Source organism: Onthophagus taurus, unplaced genomic scaffold, assembly GCF_036711975.1.
Source record: "Onthophagus taurus isolate NC unplaced genomic scaffold, IU_Otau_3.0 ScKx7SY_15, whole genome shotgun sequence".
In the NCBI taxonomy this organism is placed as follows: Eukaryota; Metazoa; Arthropoda; class Insecta; order Coleoptera; family Scarabaeidae; genus Onthophagus; species Onthophagus taurus.
The window spans coordinates 3,906,110-3,930,510 of NW_027248940.1; the positions used below are offsets into that span (position 1 = coordinate 3,906,110).

Here is a 24,401-nt window from a genome sequence, read left to right on the forward strand (position 1 = left end):
TTGTTTTTAATAGATAAAAATCATACTTACAGCTAATCAGCTATCCCAGGCCCATATAATTCACCTTCATCTTCTTCATAATGTGCCTGCTGGGCTGTTGAAGCACTTCTTCGAAATGATCGACCTTCTTTCGTGGCAGCCTGTTGGCGATGCTCTGCTACTCGTAATCTTGTTTCATCTTTGCTAGCGGCAAAATCCCTTGCTGCAGGTCCAATTATCACTCCCATCACGTTAAATATTTTTAAAATTGATAAATAACCGTCATTGAATATTGACTGTTGGTTTTTTATTAATGTTACTTTAATAAAGTATTTGTTGATAACTGAAGAACTATTTATTGTTTAACATAAAGCATACACACTTCTTTATAAAACTCATACAGCACTAAACTTGACTAAAATACTCATTAACTGCGTGTCATCTTAACTTGGTCTTAACGATTTTATTTAATTCTAACGACTAACCGCCAAACTTGTGCCAACCTAAAAACTACTTCTAATAACATATTATAGATGGCGTACCCTAATACGAAACTCATTCGTTTAAAACATTTATTTATTTTAACATCTTCTCCTTAAACGAAAGAGTTTGTATTTCGTTCACATTATACATGAAACTATCTCTTAACTTTCTAAATTTAACATAATCAAGTGGTTTCGTAAATATATCAGCATATTGATCATTTGTATTTACATAGTCTATTTTAATTATACCCTCATTAACTTTTTCTATAATAAAATGGTAACGCACGTCAATATGCTTACTCTTTCTATTCATTATTCCATTTTTAATTAATGTAATGGCACTTTTATTGTCAACTTTTAATGTTGCCTTAATTTCTAAATTCAACAGTTCCTGTAACAAAGTTTTTAAATAGATCAACTCTTTACAACAATCCGCGGCAGCTATAAACTCAGCTTCTGTTGTCGACAGAGCTACTATTGGTTGTTTTCTGGTAACCCAGCTGATAGGTCCTCCATTGAAAAATATGATGTAGCCTGTTGTACTTTTTCTTGATTCGGTGTCACCTGCATAGTCCGAGTCACTGTAAGCTATTATTTCGTTACAGTTGGAGTTTATATCGTATTTTATACCATAATTTGTGTGTCCACTTAAATATTTTAAAATATGTTTTACATTATTAATGTCATTTTTGGTTTGGGTATTTAAATAACGACTGGCAAAGTTTACCGCGAAAGCCAAATCTGGTCTAGTCTTTTTCATTATATATAGTAAACTTCCCACTGCTTCACGATATGGATAATTTTTATTTTCTTCCTCCTTTTTTTCACTTTGTTTATTAATTATGTCACTTTTATTCAAAGGAATTTTTGTTGCACGTGTTTCATTCATATTAAATTTATTTAAAAGGTCTCCAATTGAATCAGTTTGATGTAAAGTCAATAATGTTTCACTTCTTTTAATCGACACACTTAAAAATGAGTCCGGATTTTCCCACACTTTGGTTTTGAATTCGTCATTTAAGTTCATTAAAATAGTTTTAATTTTAGTTAAGTTTTCACCAATAATTAATCCATCATCTACATAAATTATTAGTATCACTTTATTATCTTCCGTTTTGAAAATACATCTTTCCGATTGAATTGTTTTTAAACCAATATTTCTAAGAAATCCTGTAAATCTTTCGTTCCATTTTGATGGAGCCTGTTTCAACCCATATAAGGCACGATTTAGTTTACATATTTTATTTTCTTTTTCATATCCTTGGGGAATTTGCATATAGACCTCCTCTGTTAATTTTCCATAAAGAAATGCAGTTTTTATCAAACTTTACCATTTTATAATTTCTTTGTGCTTCTACTGCAAAAATTAATCTTGTTGCACTATCACCAATGACTGGACTATAATTTTCTTCAAAAACTGTACCAAATTTTTGTTCGCAACCTCTAACAACCAATCGGGCTTTGTACACTCCATCATCTTTAATTTTAAATACCCATCGGTTTGATAATATCTTTTTTCTTTCATTACCTTCTTTATTTACTAAAGTCCAGACATCATTTTCCTCAAGTGATTTTTTTTCTTCTTCTATCGCTTTCTTCCAGTTAATGCTATCTTCTCCTTGAATCGCCTCTTCATATGATAAATAAACATAATCTTTTAATTTCTCTGGTGGTCTTCTGTTTCGTTGTTTTCTTTCTTCTTTTTCTTCTTAATTTTCCTTTTTTGTTTCTTCATTATTAGTGGTCTCTTCTGTATTTCTTGCTTTTTCTATTATATCTGTGTTTTCTTCTTTCTTTTCATCAATATCTTCTTCTGTTATGTCATTTATCTCTTCTCCATCTGTTTTATCTTCACCAAAATCTTGTAGTGTCCAGTTTTTCTTATTGTTTACAAATTTTACATCTCTAGATATCACAACCATTCTTTTCCCTTCATCGTACAATCTATACCCATTTGATGAGTATCCAATGAATAAGTATTTTTCGCTTCGTTCATCCAATTTTTTTTGATATCCCAATCTCTTTGCATAAGCATTCACTCCAAAAATCTGTATATTTCCCAAGTTAGGTTTTACATCTGTCCATAACTCATATGGTGTTTTATTCTCATTGACAGTTGGTGATCTGTTTAAGAGATATGCTGCGATTCTTACGGCTTCTCCCCATAACTCTTTGTTTACGTTTGTTTCGAAAATCATGGATCTTGCCTTTTCTGGAATTGTCCTATTTAATCTCTCCGCTTTACCGTTTAACTGTGGTGTGTGGGGAATTGTGTAATCCATGAATATACCTCTTTTCTTTGCCCACGTTTTTAAATCGTTGTTTACATATTCTTTTCCATTATCACATCTTATTTTACTTGTTTTTATATTCCATTTTGCTTCGGATTGATTTACATATTCTTTAATCGCTTCTGTGGCTTCAAATTTACCTTTCAATAAGTATACCGTCGTAAAATGAGTAAAATCATCTAAAAACGTAATAAAATACTTCATTCCGTCAAATGTTATTGGATCTATTGGTCCACAAATATCCGTATGGATTATTTCTAGTGGCCGAGTTGCTCTTTGCCGTACTTCATTAAATGGATTCCTCGTGTGTTTCGCTTTAACACACACTTCACAGAATGTGTTTTTTAGAATATCAAAATCCTGTGGCTTTAAATTCAAACCTTCACTCATCCCTTGTAATCTTTTCATGTTGTCCACACCAAGGTGCCCTAACCTTCTGTGCCAATCCATTTTGTCGTTGTACGTTGTTGCCGAATGAACTTCTTCCTTCTTTCTTAATATTTCAATTTAATAATAATAAATAATAATAATAAACAATATTTATTGGTTCACATAATAACAGTAAATACACTGGATATATACAATTTAATTCGAAACAATGAACCAAAGAGAATTGAGTCAGTTTGGCTAACACCAATCAATGGTGTAAGCCTACTGTTTTTCATCAATCCTCATATTAAATTACATACTACTAAAACTAAACGAACAATACGATGTACGTCGCAGAATCAAAAGAAAAGGTAAAAGAGAGAAAAAAGAACAAAACCAAAATGAAATGAGTTGAGAAAAAAATAAAATATAATATAATGTATAACTAAAATAAAAGTAAAACAAATTCCTTACATATAATATAAATTATAGTATAATAATTATAATATAAATTTGTAGAAAGAAAACAAATAGAAAAAGAAAAGAAAGGGCAGCGAAGGAAGACAGAGAGAATAGAAGAGAATAGAGAATAAGAAAAAAGAAAGAAAGGGGGAAAGGAACCGGCGCTATTCCGTCTACTCAAAACCATTTTGTTGGTTAAGCAAAAGTTTCTTTACCTCTATCTTGAATCTTTTACAAGATAAACGTTTTAAAGAATCCGGCAGAGGGTTGTACATGTTAGGCACACAATAAGAGAACGATCTTTTATAAATTTCATAATTGTGCTTTGGTATTGTTAAAGCATGCCGATGCCTAACATTGACATTGTGAACATCAGTTCTGTAGCGTATCTTATTATATAGGTAAGGTGGACTCCTAAACATAATGACTCTATGATACAAGCATAACGAGTGAAGAACTCTTCTACGAGCCATGTTCAACCAACCCACCCAACCAAGCGAGTGAGATATATGCTCCCATCTTTTTATTCCGTAAATAAATCGCAAACATGAATTTTGCAACTTTTGAATTTTATAAGTGGTTATACTGTCCAAACAAGAATAACATATAGGAGCTCCGTAATTAAATATAGAGAGCACTAACGTATCACATAATTGAATTTTTAGTTTAGTGCTTAAAATGTGCGTATTAGAATATAACAGTTTTAAAGTGGAATATGCTCTTTGTAGTAGGGAGCCAGCATGCTTCCTAAATCTCAGATCCTCCTCAATGATCATACCCAGATTCTTCGCACTGTCTCCAAAAGTAAGTGTGTGTCCGTCAATTATAATATTAAGGTTAGATTTGACATACCGGACTGCACTCGAAGCACCGAAAACCATCACGAATGACTTAGAGCCATTAACACTAAGATTAAGCTTTTTTGCAAGTTGAATTAAGTTTCCTACGTCGATATTTATATTTCTTTCCGCATTTAACAAGTCAGTTAGTTCAAAAGAACAGCGTAATTGTGTGTCATCCGCATACATATATGGCGTACAGTATTTTAACACATTAGCTAGTTCGCATGTATAAATCAAATATAATAGTGGTCCCAGAATGGAGCCTTGTGGTACTCCAGAAATTATATTTACTGCAGAAGATTGAGCATTATGGAAAGTAACAATTTGCGAGCGGTCGGCAAGAAAACTTTCAAGAAGTTTGAGAGCCGCATTGGAAAGCCCAATATAGTGCAAGATAGCTAGCAAGGTTTTGTGGTTTAAACGGTCAAAAGCCTTAGAAAAATCTAAAAGAATGAGGACTGAGACCTCTTTATTATCAATAGCTCCAAAAATGTCATCCGTCACGTCCAGCAGCGCGGTGGTACAGCTAAATCCCGGTCGGAATCCAGATTGGAAAACAGGTAAAACATCAAACCTTTCCAAATGCTTACGTAATCTAAGAGCAATGATCCTCTCAAGAATCTTGGAGAGGACAGGTAAGATACTTATAGGACGCAGATCGGCCAACTGTGCAGGATTCTTAGTTTTCGGGATTGGGATAACAAGTGCACATTTCCAAGCATTGGGAAACACAGAGTCTTCAAGACAACAATTGATAATGTGGCAAATATAAGGTAGTACATGTGGACAACAAAGCAAGATCATCCTAAGACCAATTCCATCCACACCAATAGCGTTGGTTTTGAATGTAGATATTATTTCGGATATTTCCTCTGTAGAAGTCAAGGTAAAATAAAGTTTTTCTGAAATTTGAGATAGACAGGTATTTTCATAATTGTTTATTAGAGAAGGATCGCCAACTTCATCACTTTGGGTAGACAAGAAAAAGTCATTAATCTGATCTGCATCACCAATACTAGCGGGGACAGAATGGGTGTTACTGCGAACAATTCCTAGATTTCTAAAATTGTTCCAAAGTTCTTTCGAAGTGCGATCTCGAAAAACATAATTTGTTTGCTCGAAAACGGTTCGGAAACAAAATAAAAGGTACTGATTCAAAGAAAAAAAGGAAGATATTAAAAGGAAAAGGTATATGAATAATTATTATTAATTTCTTACTTTATTGTCCCTATCGCTGTTCCCTATCGCGATTTCGACACTATATCACAGTTTTTATATATATTATAATAATGCGTAACTTATAAAAATAATTTTAAAAGGTCGCGTTACAAAGGCGAAGTCAAAAATATGTGTGTGTTTCGGGTCGAGCCGTAATTCTTAAATTTTTGCTAAATGCCCGCGCTTGCGCAGCCATTCCACCCGCCAAAAAATATTAATTTTAATTATTTATTATTATTTTTTTTTTTTATAAGGAAAGTGTTGTTTATTTTATTTTATTTTGGCAACGGACAAATTTTCACTACTGGGCGCGTCAAACGACCAGTGCAAGTTTTTAGGGTGACTACTCTGACTACCCCGTCTTTTCCGGGGTGAATTTCTTCAATTCTTCCAAGGTCCCATTGGAAAGAAGGTCGGTTTTCATTTTTAATCAGAACCATATCTCCGACGACGGGATTGGATGAAGATTCAGTCCATTTAGTTCTTTGTTGAAGTGTGTGTAGGTAGTCGTGTTTCCAACGTTTCCAAAAATCTTGAACGGTTTTTTGTAGAAGCTGCCATCGATCGAGACGACTGCAAGGTACCGTGGATAGATCAGGATCTACAATACAAGAATTTAATGGTTCAAGATGTAAAAAGTGACTTGGAGTTAAGGCTTGTAAATCGTTTGGATCACTTGACACGGGAGTCAAGGGTCTTGAATTTAAAACCGCCTCGATCTGTGTCAAAACGGTATACATTTCTTCAAAGGAGAGCACTTGACTACCAATAACCTTTATCAAGTGAGTCTTAACTGACTTTACATTGGATTCAGCTAAACCATTAAAATGTGGTGCTCCAGGTGGGTTGAATTTCCATTCTAAGCCAAGTTTGACACCTACGATTTCTGCCATTTCTTTCAAACGATTATTACAGCCTATAAAATTGGTCCCTTGGTCTGAGATAAGTATAGAACATCGTCCTCGACGGGAAACGAATCGGCGAAGTGCTGCTAAAAAGGCATCAGTGGATAAACCTGAAACAAGTTCAAGGTGAATGGCCTTGGTGGCCGTACAGACAAAAACACAGATATACGACTTGACAGATTTAGAACCTCGACTTCTATTTAATGTGGTAAAAACAGGTCCTGCAAAATCCACTGCAGCTTTGGAAAATGGTTTAATTTCTTCGATTCGGAACTTAGGGAGATCTGACATGACTGGTGCGTACGAACGTGGTTTCATCTTAAAACATGGAATGCATCTTGATAATACACGATGGATTACAAATCTTGAGCCCATGATCCAAAATTGTTGCATCACCAATGATAAGACAGTTCGGTATCCCGGATGCAAGAACTCACGATGAACCTCTTCCACAATTAATTCACTTAGTCGCGAATTCCGGGGCAACAACACTGGATGTGTCTGATCGAACGGTAACTCAGATTGTTTTAATCGTCCACCCACCCTGATCAACCCGTCACGATCGACAAATGGAGATAATGAATGAAAGGGTTTAGGAACTGGTTTATTGTGACGGATAGCGGTGAATAGAAAAGAAAAGGTTTGAGTTTGCACATGCTGAATCAATGAATATAATGCACCATGTAATTCAAATGGGGATAATACCATAGAAAATGATTTCTTTTTTCGTTGGCAATGAAGAATGAATCGTTTACAATAAACAATAATACGTTTTATCTTGGATAAAGAAGAAAAACGATTAAGGAGAGTATCAAAGATATGAGATTCAATCACATTAGCATTTATGAAAAGTTTTCTTTGTTCCTCTATTGTGTCTTTCGTTTCAGCAATCATAGATGGACTAGACGGCCAATTATCGGAATGATCACAGAGCCATGATGGGCCCTGCCACCAAAGATCGGAATTGATTAATTGATCAGGAAACAATCCACGAGAACCGCAATCAGCGGGATTATTTAATGACGGAACATGTCGCCAATGATTAATCGGTAAAATTTCTTGTATTTTAGTGACACGATTTGCCACAAAGACCTTCCATCTTTGAGCAGGAGATGCAAGCCAAGACAGCACGACTTGGGAGTCTGACCATGCATAAATGGATTCAAACTGAATTTTGTGTGATAAAACTTCATTGATATGTTCAAATAACTCAGTAAGCAGAAGAGCTGCACAGAGTTCTAACCGAGGAATAGAAATAACCTTTAGAGGAGCTACACGAGCTTTAGCACAAACAAAATGAGTATAACATTTGTTTTCATTAGTTGTTGTTCGAATATAGGCAACGGCACAATAACCTATCTGCGATGCATCGCAAAATAAATGTAATTGAATGCTGGTGGGATTATCAAGGATCATACAACGGGACAGGTTAAATTTTGATAACAATGGGAGTTTGGATTTAAACATGTTCCATGAAGTCTTGATAAATTCCGGAGGGGAATCATCCCATGACGTTTTCAATTGCCATAGCTGTTGTATCAAATGTTTGGCCTTTAATGTGCACGGTGTTAAAAATCCTAAGGGATCGTAGATTCTGGCGATCTCTGATAGAATTGTTCTTTTTGTACATTGAGTAACACGGGCTGTATATGAATAAGTAAATGTATCCTTGACTGGATTCCACTGCAAGCCCAGGACTTTGACGCAATTTATTTCTTCACATTCGAAAGATATTGTTGATAATTGATCAGAAATAGGGACAGACGATAATACTCTTTCATTATTACTTGCCCATTTACGAAGTTCAAAACCACCCTTTTGTAACACCATTATTAATTCTTTTTGTAACTTAAGTAGATCATCGATAGTGGAAGCACCGGTGACGATATCATCTACATATATATGATGTTTTAGTGATTCAGAAGCCATTGGAAATTCTTGTGAATATAAATTGGACAGTTCTAAAATTGTGCGAAGCGCCAAAAAAGGTGATGAAGCAAGCCCATATGTTACGGTATTCAATCGATATTCTTGAATTGGTTTATCAGGAGATGATCTCCAAATGATTCTTTGGTAATCTCTGTCTTGAGGCCTATGAAGAATTTGCCTATACATTTGTTTTATATCACAAATGAAAGCATACTTAAAGCATCGAAAATTTAACAGAATTTTCATTATATCTTGTTGTAGTTTTGGGCCGATAAGAAGGTTATCATTTAGGGATTTCCCATTTGACGATCGCGCTGAGGCGTCGAAAACTACTCTTAATTTAGTGCAGGCACTTTCTGCTCGTAATACACAGTGGTGTGGAATATAGTATGCTAAAGGAGATTTAGTAGACTCATCAGAAATGATACTCATGTGTTCAGATGATATATAATCATTCATAAATTTTGTATAATCGTTTCTTAACTCCACATTTTTGGAAAGTCTGTATTCCAGAGAATGAAAACGTTTTAAGGCAGTTTGATAGGAATGGCCCAAGGATGGTTTATCACTTTTGAATGGCAAAGATACAATAAAACGCCCTGAATCAGCACGCTGGTATGTACTCTTGAAATGGTCTTCACATTTTTGTTCCTCTTTAGACAATGAGGGTTTTATAGGAATAGATTCCATCTCCCAAAATCTCTTCAAGCATTGATCTAAGGGATTTTCAGTTGTTGAGAGACAAGTTGTCAACGAATATGTTGAAGGAAACCTGGATCGGCCCATTAGAATCCATCCAAATACGGATTCTAAGGCAATAGGATCGTTTTTTCCACTCGAAACTCGTGAACCAGTGAGGATGTGCGGTACTAATTCCGCTCCAAGTAATAAATCGACTTCCTTTACTTTAGAGAGTTCTTCGGAGTGATATTCTAATTTACGAAGATGGGGATATGATTTTATGTAACTTGACATTAGTGGTTGATCGGCACAAATGTTTGGTGTGATTATGGCATTGAATTCAAATTCAGGTGTAGTGTCGGTACAAGGCTTAATAAGACAATTAACAGATCCTCGGTTGCATATTGACGTCATGGAGTTGAGGCCACGGATTTCAATTGAAGTTCCAAAGGTGCGATGGAGTTGAAGACGTTTCGACAGTTTATGAGTGATGAAATTCGACATGCTGCCAGAATCGATCAAGGCTCGTACGACATGAAATTGTCCAAATCGATCTTTAATGTGGAGCAACGCAGTTGGCAGGACCACATGGGAGACTTGCGGTGACGATGACGTAGTTTCAGCATTCAGATTGCAATTGGTAACTTCAACAGGAACTGAAGATAATTGTGGAGGTTTTAGATGCAGTAAAGAATGATGAGATTGTTGACAATGCTTGCAGCGTCGTGTTGATAAACATTTATTAGTTGAATGTTTTGAATTTAAACAATTTCGACATAAATTATTTTCTCTAGCATAATTAAGTCTTTCAAGAGGTTTTTTGGAATGAAAGTTGTTACATCGATAAATCGGGTGTGCTTCTGAACACAATGGACATTTAGTATTCAGTGGTGATTGTTCAACTTTCAGATTGACAGAAGATTTTGTTGGATAATGAACAGAAGCTTTATTATAATTACGGGAAGTGGTTTCATATGTAGTGAGTTGTACTGCATCCAACGCCTTTGCTTGGTTTTCCAGGAAATCAATCAGTTGTTGATATGTAGGAATTTCGTGTGAGCTGTGCTCAGTCTCGAATTTAGTTTTGGTAGATTTATTAAGTTTTTGTAAAAGACTGTTGAATAACAGAAAATTCCACTGATCCACAGGGAAGCCAAGACTTCTGAATCCTTCGACATTTTCTTTAAAAGTATCGACAAGTAATCGAACTGCTTTTGGAGATGATTCCGATAACGATTTTGTGTGTTGTATTTCGTTGTAATACATAGTAGCGAGATGTCGGCGATTCTGATATCTGCCCTTTAAGGTGGTATAAGCAATGGTGTAATTGTCTTCCGTCACTGGCAAGCCTTTTATTAAGTTCAAAGCTTCATCTTTCAACGATGTCAGGAGGTATTGATATTTTGCTACTTTGGATAGAGACTCGTTTTCATGAATCATGGTTCTAAATAGATCAAAGAATGTAGGCCAGGCTTTATGATTCCCATCAAAAACAGGTATCGTTAATTTATTTAATTTGGGTGTTGCAGACGGCAACGAAGAATGAGGAGTTGGAGGTGTTGTAGGTGTTAGAGGTGGTGGTGGCTGAAGCTTATAAAGATGCGCTTTTATAGTATAGAAAGCTGTATCTGCTTTAGCTCGAACTTCATCATGAGCTTCAAAGTCAGCTTCGTCGATCATACCAATTATCTGATTGTGCACAGTCTTGAATTCTTCGTATGCCTTTTCTGCATCTTTAGCTCGTTCTTGGAACATGAGATGTTGTATAGGATCGTTAGGAAGATTTTGTGCAAGATTCATAGATTCTGTGAGATGATTTAAAAAGCCAGTACGGCGTAAAGTGAGTTTGACGAGTTTTTCCGACATGATGAAAGAAAACGATAATTATATAGGGGTCGTAACTTCTGAAGGCCAAAAGCACAATTGCAATAATAATCCCAATAATTATTTTAAGGGAAAACAAAGATAATAAACCCCAAGGGGTTAAAGAAATAAATTCTAAAGTAACGATTCCACGTGGGAGATAATCTTCAACTGGGTATAAAGAAGAAAAAAAAAATAATTCCAAAAGGAAGAAAGAGAAAAGAAAATATATATATTCCAAGGGGAATAATAATAATAAAAAAAAATAATAATTCCAACAGGAAGAATGAGAAAAAAAAATAGATATATTCCAAGGGAAAAAATAAGAATAATTCCAAAAGGAAGAATGAGAAAAAATAGATATATTCCAAGGAGAATATGGATTAAAATAATAGTTATTATTATAATTCGACAATGATTTTTATGAAGAACAGAAAAATATTCCACAATAAATTCTAAAAATAAATTGAACCACTTTTTTGTTGCAACTTCGAACCAAATTCACCAGATGTGGGTGAATACGAATTTGAGCGCGTGGCAACGGGAAAGAGATAGCGACAATGATGAATTGATTTAGTAGATAAAGATGGAATGATGAATAATTAATTTAAATAGGAGAGAAAAGAAAAAAATAGATTCCGGAATAGATCCGGCTCGAAGGACCAATGTTTGCTCGAAAACGGTTCGGAAACAAAATAAAAGGTACTGATTCAAAGAAAAAAAGGAAGATATTAAAAGGAAAAGGTATATGAATAATTATTATTAATTTCTTACTTTATTGTCCCTATCGCTGTTCCCTATCGCGATTTCGACACTATATCACAGTTTTTATATATATTATAATAATGCGTAACTTATAAAAATAATTTTAAAAGGTCGCGTTACAAAGGCGAAGTCAAAAATATGTGTGTGTTTCGGGTCGAGCCGTAATTCTTAAATTTTTGCTAAATGCCCGCGCTTGCGCAGCCATAATTCAAGTAAGCTTTCTTCTCTCTTCGAAGGGAGGCATTAGTGAAGTTCCTCAACTGTTTATAATAAACAAAATGTTCAGGGTTGCCGCTAGCCCGGAATCTGGCATATGCCTCATTGCGCAATGTCATGAGAAGCTTAACATTGTCAGTTACCCATGGACAGTACTTTTTTCGCTTAGTAATAGTCCGTAAAGGCACATGAGTATCATAGAGATTTACCAGAGCGTTGTTAAAAAAAGAGAGTTTGTCATTAATATCCTCCAAACGTATTAATTGATACCAAGGTAAAGATATAAGATCACGCACAAATACTTCATGATTAAAGTTCCGTAAATCCCTATAAGTAAAACCCTCAGGAGAACTACTAGACCCACTTTCAACATTAACCCAAACAAAAACCATACAGTGATCAGAGACAGTGTGAACAGGCATCACCCCAGAATCAGAAAAAGAAACATCATCATGAACAAGAATATGATCAATTAGTGTAGAAGTAACTTGAGTAGATCTAGTTGATTGCGTTATTATCTGTCTGAGCTGGAACTGCTGAATTGTAGGCAAAAAACGATTGCCATAAACGCCATCAATATCAAAACCATTAATATTAAAGTCACCCAGGCAAATAAACTGATTTGACTGAGGAACCAACACGGATAAAATATCTTCAAATTCAGACAAAAATTCACCAACAGAACCGCCCGGGCGATATAATGTTCCAACAATCAATGAAAAAGCATCGGCACGCACCTCAATCCATAAGCTTTCCAAGACCCCGGTAGCAGTCTCACACAAGATTTTGAAGTTATAAAAATTTTTCAAGTAAATACCTACACCGCCCCCTAGGCCACGAATACGACCACGAAAGGCGGAGTGATAACCGTCTATAAAATAATTTGAAATCTCGGTATCAGGGTAAATCCATGATTCAGAAAAGGTAAATAAATCAATATTCTCTCCCAAAATTAATTCTTTTACTGCCGCGAAATGTGCCGGTAAAGATCGAACATTTAAGTGAACTATTTTCATTTTAACTGAAAACTATAAGTGACAGTCTATAGACAAAACAAAATAAGACACAAAAAGAAACAGAAATAAAGGAAACAAAAAGAAGAAACAGCAGAAGCAAAAAAAGCGATCAACTGTCTGAGCAAACAAAGCGAAAGCTGTCCGCGCGCGTGCTACAAAACTAAATAATTGAACAGAAAATAAATGAAAAGAAAAAAAAAAAATAATAATAATAATAGCAATAATAACAATAACAATATAAGCTTATAACCGAGAGATAAAAAAGGCATAGGCGATAGGTAAGGTTTTGAATAACAACAAAAAAACAATCTAAGCCAAGCTTAACCTATCGGCATTAGAATGAGAAGGTATTTCTTCGAGGTTCCTGGCACATTTAATTAATATAACAGTTATTGCGATTTATAAAGACCCTACCGTCTCTAGTCCACGCATTTTTGTTACCAACGATCTCCCGCGCCCTCTTGAGTAATTGATATTTATCTCTCGTGAGGTCCTCTTGAATAACGGTAGGAGACCCTTTGAGTTTCTTCCTGGCCTTGATCACCAAATCACGGCTTCTGTAGCTCGAAAATTTCACTATAATAGGTCGAGGATGTTTACTTTGTTTATTATAAGGACCCACACGATGACACCTATCAATGTGATCGGTAGTTAAAGCAACATTAAGCTGCTCATTAAATAATGACATCATCAAATTTTCAACGTTTTCACCCTTAGATTCGGAAATACCGAACACGCGAACACTATTTCGTCGCGTGTACTGTTCCAGATTGTCTAGTTTTTCAGCGAATAACCTGTTTTCTCCTTTGAGTATCTCGTTTTCAACCTTCAATTCGTTAATTTCGGCGATAAACTGTTCCTTAATAGTATTTACAATTTGCGTTAGAAAGGATTCCTTCTTGATTAGCTCGTTAACAGAGTTATTAAACAGTTCCTTCAATTCACGAAGGTTTTCACTAGTAAAACGCATCTTCACCGATTAAAAGACTTGCAATAACACGCGAGCAGACAAAACGGTGTTACCCTGACAACGACATCGACTCGAATCTGAAATTTCATATAATCCTTTTTCATTCTTCTTACCTTCTAAAATCATGTTTTTATTTTTGTATACCTCTACCTTTTCAGCTTCAAATATTACTGTTCCTCCATTTTGTGTAATTTTATTTACCGATAAAAGGTTTTTACTCAAATCCGGAACATATACAACATCTTTTAATGTACAACATCCTGTTGTAATATTTCCAGTTCCTTGTGCTGTCATTTTTTCGTTTTGTTTAGCGGTTCCAATTTCTGTATTTTTCTTTATTATTTCTTCAAACATACCTTCCACATTTGACATGTGTGCTGTTGCTCCTGAATCAACAAATCCATTTACCTTTTTTTGAATTTTCTCCACTTTGAACTTCTGTTAAAAATGTTACGTCTTGTTTGTTCTTATTATTTTTATTACTAAATTTTATTTTCTTCTCCGGTAACTACGTTGTACAGCTCCTTTGCTTTCAAAAATATTGTTACTTGAAATTTCCACATATCGAAGTTGTATGTGTCTTTTAACATTTCTATATTTACCAGTTCTTCAGCCATGTTTTATAAATTTCTTTAACCAGAACGTTTTACTTGTTATTTTACTTTCAATTTTTAATTTAGCCGGCCTGGGCCCATAACCTGTTGGTTTTTTATTAATGTTACTTTAATAAAGTATTTGTTGATAACTGAAGAACTATTTATTGTTTAACATAAAGCATACACACTTCTTTATAAAACTCATACAGCACTAAACTTGACTAAAATACTCATTAACTGCGTGTCATCTTAACTTGGTCTTAACGATTTTATTTAACCTCAACATTCTAACGACTAACCGCCAAACTTGTGCCAACCTAAAAACTACTTCTAATAACATATTATAGATGGCGTACCCTAATACGAAACTCATTCGTTTAAAACATTTATTTATTTTAACATTGACGTAGCAAAGTAAATCAATTCAATCGTTTTGAGACCACTGTGGAGGTGTTTTGGAGCAAAGTGCCTGTTGAGTTAGTAACATTAATATTTTTAAGTTTTGAGTACTGTTGGGTTGGTAGTATTGAAAACGGTGCACATTGCGCACAAGACGAAGCGGGTGTCATGGCGAAGACGCGAGTTAACGGTCATGGCATGTAAAGATTTAATCGTTTATACTTGAATATATTAAAATACAGCAGAAACTAAAAAGTGGATTTATTCCCCAAAAACATTGGTCCTTCGAGCATGGATTAGTAACAGTGAAGACATTAAAAATAAAAAAAAAATTCGTGAATTGCATCATCTTGGCTGGAGTCCGGCGATCGGAACTTGGTTCTTCTCTTCGACAACGACACGAGGTCAACTCATCGGCGGCGGTCACTGGTGGTAAAACGACAAAACGTAAACTAAGTCCTTTTTTACTTTTATCCTTTTTCGTGAGTATTGCTTCACAAAATGGAGGAACTCAAACCTCTGTTGGCAAAAAAGAAACTGCTCAAGGCACAATTAACTCGTTTCGGGACGTTTCTCGAAAAAATTACAACGGAAAAATTAAACGAATTGAAAATCAGATTACAAAACATTAAAGAGATTTTGCATGAGTTTAACAAAATACAAAACGCGATCGATTTACTAAACAAAGACGACGAGTATAATGACGAATACGAAATTTATTCAAGAGCGAGATAATGACATCGTATGTAAAAGCGCTATAAACGATGAAACGACGGGTTCGGCGGGGGCTGCGACGGCTTATACACCGAGCGACGGTTATTTTCATAAAAATGTTAAACTTCCTACGTTGGATTTGCCTAAATTTTACGGAGATTATGATCAATGGATATATTTTCACGATACTTTTAAATCGCTCGTTGACAATGACAACTATGTAGATGACATCAATAAATTTCATTATTTATTTAGTTGCTTAAAAGGTTTATCATCAGCGAATATCATTCAATCTCTTGAAATCACAAAGGAAAATTACAAAATTGCTTGGGATATGTTGCGTCAAAGATACGAAAATAAGGCGGTTATTGTAAAAACACACGTTAAGGCTTTGTTTGAATTACCGATGGTTACAAAAGAAGCTCATCAAAACTTAAGACGTTTAATTGATAGTTATAGCAGGCACACTCGTTCTTTAAAGGCCTTAGGTGAACCAGTGGAGCACTGGATTTACACATTTGATTTTTAAGAAATTGGATTGTAGTATTATGGCGACATCTAGCGGCAAAATTGTAGAACGCTCACGTGTTAACGAGTGCAACGACGACCAAGGCACAGAATAACCAGAAAGGACAAAGAGACCTTCCCGCCGAAACTCATTTTTATGGCCGCCATATTGTTGGCGTTTATTTACATCTTTGTCAATCTGTGTTACCACGTGCGTTTGTTGTGATTGTTTTGATAGCGAAAGTTTTTCTTTGAGTTGTAGTTGTTTAATTAATAGTTATTTAGTGTCTTATTCTATTTTTTCTTATATTTTAAAGTAGTATTAGTTTATCTTATCTTTTAGCATAGTTTAGTTTTTGTATTTTTTAATAATAGTTTCTCAGTAGTTATTATTTTAATTAGTTTTTATTAATATAAAATGAGTGTGAAAGGTGGCTGTTATTGTGTGGTACGTGGTTGTAATACCAGTACTGTTGGCACGAAGATAAGTATGTTTCGCATACCAAAAGATCTAGAAAGGTAAAGAAAATTTAGTAATAATATTTACAATTTAAATTATATTTATGTAATTGTTTTAGATCAAAGCAGTGGCTGAAGGCATGCAATCGTTTAGATTTGGAAGACAAATCTGTACAACAATTATACAATAATTACCGAGTTTGTGCATTACATTTTAATAATAACATGTTCAGTGACCCATATAAAAAAAGGTTGTTACCCATTGCAATTCCCACCGAAATTATACAATACAAGGAAACAAGCCACAAACCCGAAGGAAAGATTGTGATATTATCTGGTAATTGTATTTATAAATTTTAATTTAAGTATATTTGTTAATGAATACTTTACTTTAGATGTTCAACTTGCTCCTTCTACATCAAAAGGGATTAGTTCACCAAAAACAGACTCTTTCTCAGGTCTAAATGAAAGTATTTGAACACTAACAATAAATATAAAGGTTTTTTTCTTGTAGAACCGGGACCATCTGGAGTTCAATGTGGTGATACCCAAAACCATAATACTGATTTATTAGGTAAGTTTAATAATTAATATTTTTGTTATTATTATAATTATATAATATATAATTATAAGCATACACCATTTCCTTCTACTATAATTGCTAATTTTTAGATTTTCAATGCAGCCCGTTATTTGTGGATATGCATTCAGAATCAACAGGTAATCTATTAAAATTTCTTATTTAACTCTCTCTATTATTAATTGTTTTTGTGGTTCTATATAAATAGAAAGCCGTCCAGCTTCATCCGCTATGTCCACACCCAGCACTACAAAATCAGGTATTATGATTTTATGTACTTACAAAATGTATTTGAAGCATGCAAGACAATGATTTTACCATATTGTAGTTTTTAAATTATCTTTGGTTTGTTGATTTAGTGTAATTTTTTTAAATTTTTATAGAAACTTTTACTCAAACAAACATGTCACTGTCTTTGGGAACACCACGGAAAAGAAAATTAAGAGAATCTGTAAAAAACTTACGATCTGAAAATGTCAAGGTGAGAAGATTACTTATGAATGCAAGTACTACTAACAAAACATGCACTCTACAAGATTTCGACAATTATTGTGATCGTTTTTTTCCCAACAATTTGGCAAGTTTTATAAAAATTCAGGCGAGGTTGTGCAACATAACATCATCAAAAAGAAGATATACTACTGCATACAAAGAGTTCAGTATGCAATTATATTTTTTGGGGCCACGGTCTTATAAATTTTTACAGACTTTATTTTATTTGCCTTCAACAAGGACCTTAAGAAGGTTTACTGAAAATTTAAAATTTGTCCCTGGCCTCAACAACATACAACTGTATAAGGCATTGGAAATTAAAGTTTCTTCTATGGGATATTTAGACAAGGATTGCATCCTCTGTATCGATGAAATGGCCCTAAAAGAGAATCTGTTTTATCACATTGGAAGAGACGAAGTTGTTGGTCTCGTAGATATAGGAGACGATAAAAGAGAGTACATTTCAGCACGAAATGCAAATGTTTTTATGATTAGAGGGCTTACAAATAATTGGAAATTACCTCTTGGTTATTTTTTTATTAAAACATGTAAGGCACCCACATTAAAAGAAGAGATTGAGCAATGTATTCAAAAATTAAAAAATATTGGACTCCGAGTACGATGTGTGATAACAGATATGGGAAGTAATTTTATGCAACTACACAATATTTTAAAAATAACACCAGAGACCCCATGGATTTTGTTAAATGGAGACACAATTCCTTTTATTTTTGATACTCCTCACTTGTTAAAAGCTACCAGAAATAATTTAATTAAACATCATTTTGTGTTTAATGATAAGAAAACATCTTGGGAGTTTATTTCAAGTTTTTATAACATGGATGTTCAACAAAGAAACAGATTGGCACCAAAATTGACTCCTGCACACATCAACCCAACCAACTTCCAAAAAATGAAGGTAAAATTAGCAGCCCAAGTAATTAGCCATACGGTGGCGAGTGGGTTGGAAGTTTATTTATCTTTAAAAGCGCTCCCATCAGAATGTATTGGAACAATAGAGTTTATTGAAAAATTCAATAAGCTATTTGATGTATTAAATTCAAAAAAATATTCTGGCGAAGACGGCTTCTTAAATGAAATGTTTGATATAATTAAAAATTTAAAGGTTATTAATGGAAAAGGACATGATGTAACAAAATCAATAAAATGTTTAAAGGCTTGGGCAGTAACCATCAAAGGTATCCAAAAATTATGGACTATATTAAAAGAAAATAATCATGACTTCATGACGACCAGATTTATTAACCAGGACTGCCTGGAAAATTTCTTTGGGCAAATACGGTCCCAGGGAGGAAATTCTGTGAACCCCACGCCCATTCAATTTGAAAGAAGTTTTCGAAAATTGTTTTGCCAACGTTATTTCCACACTGGAAATGAAAATTGTAGTAATGATTTCGCTACATTCTTAATAAAGATAAAAGAAATTAATATGCGCGAAATAGCTCAGGAACCAGCATCAATTCTGGAGACATCAAATATAGATGGTAATTTGGTGTCGGTTGACCCAGATTACCGAACCCAAGAATTACCGGCCCAAAATGGCTTTACTTATGTTTGTGGCTACCTTGCCAAAAAGATATTGGCAGTGCATAGCTGCGAAACATGTGCCGCTATGTTCAAAGAAGAAAATTTAGGTGTTGACAAATTATTTACACATTTTAAGAGTTTTTCTTCTGAAAGTATTTATGGCAATCTGATTGTACCAAATAATTTATTTTTAAATTATATTTTTAAATTAGAACAGGTATTTTACGACGTCTATCCGACTATACTACACAAAAGAGGAGTGGGTAGTCAATTTTTACAAAATTTAAAAACAATAGAGCACCATTTTGGTTGTTCAAATTTTCCTACAAAGTTTTTATTAAGCTTGTTTATTAGATTAAGATTATTTTATACCTTAAAGTATCACAATCGGAATATGAAAAAAACACCTGTAAATGGACCAAGTGCAAAATTTAAAATTGTTAATAATTTATAAAATAAATATTTTTAAATGATCTACATATTTTTTTTAATTAACAATATACTGTATTAAATGAATGTTATATATTGTATTAAATTTTCATAAAAATAACCGTAATTATATCTTCAATACAAATTTAGTAAAATTAAATTTCAAAATCATTTTAGTGGACACTCTCCTAAAACAGAGTACTTTACTTTTCAAATTGGCGCCTAAACGCCAACAATATGGCCGAAGGTCAAATAAAATAGCTGGTGAAACTTCAAAGGCACCGCCGGTTTTGTCCTTTCTGGTTATTCTGTGACCAAGGACAGTTAACACACGACCACCAACTTAGAAGCATCACCTAGTTTAAGTGAAATCAAAACTGTTTTAATCATTTAAGTTGTTTTATGTTATTCAAACAATATAACATAGTTATTTGAACATTTTTAAATTGTACTTTATTATAATAAATAATAATACCACATAAATTGGCGACGAGAGAAAGAAAACGGAAACAAGTTATAACAGGTGGCGTGACGTCATAAGACACATGGAAGAATCGAGAGCGAAGGTGACGTAATCAAGAAACGGATTTTTAACGGAACAAAATGGAAACACAACAACAAGAAAAACGTAAACATTTTAATTTTGAAGCTTTTAAAGAAGATCAAGAAGATTTTCATTATTACATACAACGTTTTGAAGTGGAGTTAGCAATAAACGGAATAAAAACAACGGACGCAGACGCACGAAACCTACTACTTTCAAAGGTAGGATCACAAACTTTTAAATTATTAGTAGATCACTATAGACCAGATAACGTTATAACAAAAACGTACAATGAAATAAAAGATGTCTTAAACAAATATTACGGGAAGAAATCATATGTTTTATCAGAACGAGTAACATTTGCGATGTGTATGAAAAAGGAAACGGAAACAGTAACTCAATTTATAACTAGACTTCGTGGTTTGGCAGGAAATTGCGAATTTGGTGCAAATTTAAACGAACGTCTGCGTGATCAATTCGTAATCGCAATTAATAACTCTGCGTGGCAACAAGAGATCATTCGGGAACATCCAAATAATTCTGCAACTTTGTCAGAAATTGAAGCTACAGCCGTGAAGCTTGAACAAGCAAGTATTCATTCGCAAAAATTAACGTCACTTACTCAACAAAATCAATTAGAACATGCATCCGGGTAACAAAACAAAACTTCAACAAACACGAAAACAAACAAAGGTCGGAAAGAATACGTAAATCTTTTGACAGAAAACAAAAATGTTTGTTTTGCGGTAATAAACGACACGAAAACGTACAAACTTGTCCAGTTATAAATCCTGTTCTTCGTGCGGGAAGAAAGGACATTTTGCAAAAGTTTGCATTTCTTCAGGAAAAATAAAGTTAAACAAAAATCAAACTACAAACACGCGAAACGTAACAACAAAAACAAACGATGAGTCATCATCTGACAACGGATCAAGCTCAGATACTTTAACTATATGTAACATACGAACATCAAAGAAAGTAATGTTAACAGTTAAGATTGAAAACAAGGATTGTCAAATGCTTTATGACCCAGGAGCTGCACAATCAGTAATAGGGAGAAAAGTATGGAAAAACTTGGGAAAACCTAAGTTACAACCCACGAACAATCTTGTAGCTTATACCGACATAGAAATCAAAACATTAGGAACAACCAAAGTACAAGTCACAGCATATGGAAGAACACTAACACTACCCATTTACGTGGTTGAGCAAGACGACACACCTTTATTTGGTCTCGATTGGTGCATAGCATTCAAAACACCATTACCTGAAGGAGCACGAATTTGTAACATTCAATATCAGAAAAACAACGACAAACAGATCGTATCAATTGAGAAAGTAGAAAAGCAATTAACGAAAATTTTAGAACAACATAAAGAACTGTTTGATGGTAGCATTGGAACCATAAGGGGACACACAGCCCGCATACACATTTCCAGCGATGTAACACCAAAGACTTTTAGGCCTCGACCAGTACCTTTAGCCTTACAGAAGAATGTATCAAAAGAGATTGAAAGATTAGTTAAAGAAGATGTATTAGAACAAATAGATACAACTACCACACCGATCGAATGGGCGACACCAGTGGTGATAGCAGTTAAATCAAATGGAAATGTTCGTCTTTGTGGAGATTACAGAGTCACAATAAATCCATTCGTTCAGGCAGACAATTATCCTCTACCGAGATGCGAGGATATGCTTAGTAAACTGAGTGGTGGAAAACATTTTTCACGAATAGACTTAAAAGACGCATATTTACAACTACCCGTTCATTCCGATTCAAGAAAATATCTAGTTATTGCAACACACAAAGGTTACTATACCTACAAACGTTTACCCTTCGGAGTCTCATTTGCTCCATCATTATTCCAACGAACGATGGACCAAATATTAAATGGATTAGAAGGTACCACATGTTATTTAGATGACATATTAATAACTGTACCAGACAAGGAAACTCATTTGAAACGAATTGAACGTGTGTTAGCACGGTTACGACAAGCTGGCATCAAAACGCAAGCATCTAAGTGTGCCTGGTTACAGAAGGAAATTGTGTTTCTGGGACATAAAATAGATAGAAATGGGTTACACCCAACTGAAGAACACATCCATGCAATACAGCAAATGCCACGACCTCGAAATGTCACAGAATTGCGTTCTTTTCTGGGATTAATCACATATTATGCCAAATTTATCGAAAATCTACAGATCATTTGTGAACCCCTTCATCGACACCTTAAGAAGAATACGTCATTCAATTGGACAAATCATGATTCAGAAATATTCAAATCACTGAAGAAAACTTTAACCTCAGAATCAACATTAGTACATTATAATGAAAATTTACCACTTTACGTCAGTAGTGATGCATCGGCAAGAGGAGCAGGAGCGGTGCTAGCTCACAAAATGCCCGACGATACCCTAAGACCTGTTGCATTCACATCCCGTACTTTTACAGACGTAGAAACCAGATATTCGACAATTGATAAAGAAGCATTAGCTATTGTCTATGCGGTAACAAAATTTCACCAATATCTGTACGGACGACATTTTTATCTTTTAACCGACCATAAACCGCTAGAACGTATTTTTAGTCATAAACGCGAAACACCAAAAATAGCAAGCAATCGATTGTTAAGATGGGCTATGTTATTGAACAGTTATAATTACACCATCAGATATACACCCGGAAAACAAAATCAAGCGGCGGACGCTTTGTCAAGATTACCTATCTGTGAAGATACACCAAGTAAAAATGAAGCGATTGGTCTACCAAAGCGAGGACATCTGTTACACCTCCGAGTTAAACACCTGCCGATGTCAAGAAAAGAATTACAGAAAGAAGTTTTTAAGGATCACGTGTTGTGCAAAATAATACCATATATTAAAACATATTGGCCTGATAAAGATATACTTCCAAATGAACTGATACCATATTACGAAAAAAGAGATGAGCTATCGTATGAGGAACATATGATTCTTTGGAAGGGAAGGATATGTAACCCAGAAAAACGTCGCAAAACAGTATTAAAGATGTTGCATGAGGGACACCCGGGAATCACAGGAATGCAGAGTATGGCGAAATTACACGTCTACTGGCCAAATATCAACAACGATATACAAAAGTTTATAGAACATTGCGAGTATTGTCAAAGCTCGAGAAAGAGTACCCAACATCTACCTCTATATTCATGGGCAGCACCACCAGTTCCGTGGTCACGAATCCATCTGGATTTTGCAGGACCGTTTGAAGGAAGAATGTGGTTAGTGGTTATCGACGCCTACACCAAATGGATTGAAATTGAACCGATGAAATCAACGACAAGTGCCAAAACAATAAATATTTTAAGAAAAATGTTCGCGCGGTATGGACTGCCTAAAATAATAGTGACTGACAATGGACCACAATTAACATCGGAAGAGTTTGAAAGTTTCTGTACGTCGTTAGGTGTAAAGCACGTACGTACCACTCCATATCACCCGCAGACAAATGGGATCGCGGAAAGACTTGTAAAAACTTTTAAGAATCGCATGAAGTGTAGTGAAAAAGATATAGATCTAAATACGCGAGTGCAATCATTTTTAACTTCATATCGAGCAACCCCTACTAGAACGACCGGACGAACACCGTACGAACTTATGTTTGGTCGGCTCATGAGAAATAAGTTTGATCAACTGAAACCGGATGTACACAGACGACTCGATGAGGAGAGTATAAGACAAAAGCAATGTTATGATCGACACCATGTAAAAGAGAAATCCTTCGAGATAGGAGAGCCTGTTTGGGTCAACAACCCGTTAGCGGACGGATCAAAACCGGGCCAGATAGTTGAAAAAACAGCACCGTACTCTTATATAGTAGATCTGGGAAATTCTGTAAAACGAAAGCATGCAGATCAGATGAGATCTCGAGTAAAATCCCCTCTTAATGATGTACCAACTACCCCAGAAAAGCCAAAGGAAATATTCACGGAAATTGACGAATCAACCAGTATGGAAGACCCAAAATGTGACACTCCAAAGAAAGAGGTACCCCAACCTGAGATTATAACAGATCGGGAGTCCGAAACGAAGCCTAGACGGAATCCTATCCGGGATCGACGATTTCCGGCGCGTTATCAAGTTTAAGTGAGGGAGGGATG

General features: G+C 34.7%; 1 protein-coding gene across 1 annotated transcript in view; it reads left to right on the plus strand.

Moving 5' to 3' along the window:
• LOC111422615 (cubilin homolog) overlaps window positions 1-24,401 on the plus strand; it is a 75,539-nt gene that overhangs the window by 19,761 nt on the left and 31,377 nt on the right. The gene's annotated exons all lie outside the window — the stretch shown is intronic.